Here is a 3,596-nt window from a genome sequence, read left to right on the forward strand (position 1 = left end):
TGTACATACACGTGCTTGATTACATCAACACCAATACTTTGGTACTTGTAAACAACTCCACTTACACAGTCCAACAGTTGTTCATCTGTACATCCAAATGCTTGGTTACATTAACACCAGTACTTTGGTACTTGGACACAACTACACTTACACAATCCAACAGTTATTCATCTGTACATCCAAGTGCTTGGTTACATCAATACCAATACTTTGGTACTTGGACACAACTCCACTTACACAATCCAACAGTTATTCACCTCTACATCCAAGCACTTGGTTACATCAACATCAGTATTTCGGTACTTGAACCTAGCTCTACTTACACAATCCAACAGTTGTTCATCTGAACATCCAAGTACTTTGTTTACAGCTTTATTTGTTTTTATTATGAACAGTTTTTATATAAAAAGTAAAATGTTGTTAGAACAAGTATTTAAACATATCTGTAACATCCGGAATTGTGATCCTCACAAACCTATGGCAAAACATTTCAACAATCATGACCACAACTTAGTCCACTCAGAATAGTGGCCCTTTGTCACTCATCAACAGTGAAAATGGAAGAGTTTAAAGCTACTAGAGGAGTATTTGCACTAGTTGTCCCAAATTTGAGTGTTTTGTCTTGTTGCACAATTACACAGTGGTCTATCTGCCCTCTGTGCACCAGGTGGAATTGAAACTGAGATTTTAGTATTATAAGTCCATAAACTCACCACAGACCCACCAGAGAAGAATTTTGAAGTGACAGAATAGAGGGAAAGTAATAGTCAATACCACCCAACACCAACTTTTGAGCTATTTTCCCATCAAATAGGGAGATTTACCATCACATTATAATACCCTTACGACTGAAAGAGCAAGCATGTTAGGCAATTGGTTTCAAATTACATGACTCGCAGATTGCAAGTCTTTCATTTTAATAGAAGACCATGACACATCCCGGAAGGAAGACACAACAAAACTCAAATACGAACTTAATTATCAGGTTGGTACCATCCACTCCGATAGAGGAAATGAAATCATTTATTTTTGTTATAACTTTGTGTGTGTGCATGGGTGTATGTTTATGTAAATGTGCATGCATATACACAGGCTTGGTTACCCAGAGGTACCGGGTTCTTGTTCCAGTACTGAAATCCTTTTTTCGTTTATTGGCTTTTTCACTTCAATTTTTAATATAATATTACTAGTTCGTGGTTTTCTATCGGAGTTTAAATATATAAGGATAATTAGGTTTCTATTGTTACGTATATGCTTGTTTTTAATTTCCGAAAAAAATTCTTTCCGAAGAACTTCAGCGAAACAAGTCCTGTCTTGATTGAAACTAGTTTATTCTTTCTTGATACAACTTTTAGTAACACACAGAATTTCCACAGTCACTTTAACTTAACTAATTTTATAAACACACGCTATAATTCACAGCGATTCACACACTTTATTTACGGTGCCTACTGTTCGCTTGACTCAATTATCGAAATCTCCGATCTATCTATCTCTGACTTTGCGCTAGTTTTTCTCGCCAGGCTTATATACTAAAAAAAAGAGAGCGTCTGGCAAACACTAGGATATTCGAGGAGTTCCTCGGTAATTCATGATCCTTCTAGAAACTCCAGCGTGCATGCTTCCAGCGTTGCGTGACTTCCGCTGTCGTAACACTATAATATTTAGCACGTTGGTGATAAATCACCCCATTAATTCTCTATCTGTACTAATACAACCTAGTATGTTGATTATAATCATAGTGAGAAGTTTTATAAGTGACCACTGTAAGGACTCTTGAAGCAGAAGGCACATGTGCCTATGCAGAGACTGAGAGAAACCATATGACTAATCCATTAATCATTGAACGTATCTGTAACTTCTGGCTTGTTTCTGTTACTCTATTAAGAAGCACTAATGTAAAGCCAGAATCCTCGCTGAGAAAACAAAACGTCTTCTCACATAAACATGATCCCCAAATGATAATGAATAACTATGTTCCCCCATGAAATTTGTACTTCGAGAGTAGTTCCATCTTCTTGTGAGCAGTTCCAGTCTATTCATCGTTTTCTTGGGAAACATCATTCTATCCATTACTACTACTACTCAGGACATCAAAGAAAATCGAAAACAAAAACTCACAGACAATCCATGCTGTTAATAGGATCTCGTATAGGAAGACGGGTGTGACTACCCTATTTATGAAGTTAGTATCTGTCGGACAACCGAGAAAATTCTTTATTGCGGTTATTACTTCATTCACATTTGTTTTTATTTCATAGCCGAGAAATCGTGCCAGAGGAATAATTCTCACCTAACCACTTTAACGTCCCAAAAGACCATACAGATCCCAGTTGAAGACACTTTCTAGACCTGACACACAAGTTCAGAGGCAGACCAAGTCATACAACCAGCAGCCGACGGATGAAATGCTATTTCTCAACCACCTGAAAGGCCCTCTAAATCCGACCGCCAAACTCAGACAACAACAAACAGACAAAAGCTGCTTTTTTTTCAGTGGATACATATTCAGAAAAAGAGGAAGAGTATGTGTACCATTCTTAAAAGCCTTGTTTCTCTTCTAGAGACTTTTTTTTTCCCGAATACTGAATAAACTTTTCAAAGCCCGTATCATCGATGCCGATACCAGCCTAAACCGATATATATTATTCTTGAAGAAAATCTCATATTTCTTAGCCAATTATCTATCATTGATAAGTCATTATCTGAGTGTGCAGTAAGCTATTAACTTTATGTATGACCTGTTTCTTTCCCCCAGTTTGGGCATTGATCGGGTAGAATATTCGGCCAGTGAAAGTGTTGTTGTTTGTTCTGGGTACTCACGTTTTACCTCTACAAAGAATTATCGGATAATGGATCTTTTACTCCACTTTTCAATTTCTTGGATGCTGTGATCTCTTTTATTTTTGTTTTCTTCCCAGTTTACTTTATTATATATTACTTTATGTTTTATTATTATCATTGTTGTTATATATTTATTTTTTATTACTAATTTAGGATGGAGTTTTCTTAAAGCAAAGCAGACCAAGAATGACTAATAAAGCTTCTTTGTACTTTCCAGGCTACCTTTGTGACCATTATCAGAATGAGGTGAAGTTTGCGTTTCTTTTTGACAAGCAGTGTTTCCAATCATCTCCCAAAACAAGCACTTCTGGAAAGGGGGCGGTTTATCTTAAATCGCCCCTGATTTATTTAAATATAAATACCTGTCATGGAACAGGACAGGACATTCTTGAATAGCTTCAGAGGCGTTGCTATGTGCTTAAAAGGTTCGGGGCTCGGGCCCATAGGCGCGGGAATATTCGGTGTTTCAGTATGGTATCGATCATGGTTTTCTATTCTAATTTTTCAAAACACCTACTGTGGATTCGGGACACTATCAAATAAAATCGCCAGTGTCTACCGGCGCCTCTGGCTGGCTTAGTGAAGAATATTGTCTCTATTAGCAATAAGTCCCGGGTTCATGTCCTGTTTCTGGAGTCTTTTTTGTTATTTTTGATTTATTTCACTTAAATATTAAATATTAATTGTTATGATAATATAGTATTATTGTTTTATCTATAGCCATTATTTTATTTTAGACACCAAAATACTAA

The sequence above is a fragment of the Limulus polyphemus genome, unplaced genomic scaffold, assembly GCF_000517525.1.
Source record: "Limulus polyphemus unplaced genomic scaffold, Limulus_polyphemus-2.1.2 Scaffold6543, whole genome shotgun sequence".
Taxonomy (NCBI): domain Eukaryota; kingdom Metazoa; phylum Arthropoda; class Merostomata; order Xiphosura; family Limulidae; genus Limulus; species Limulus polyphemus.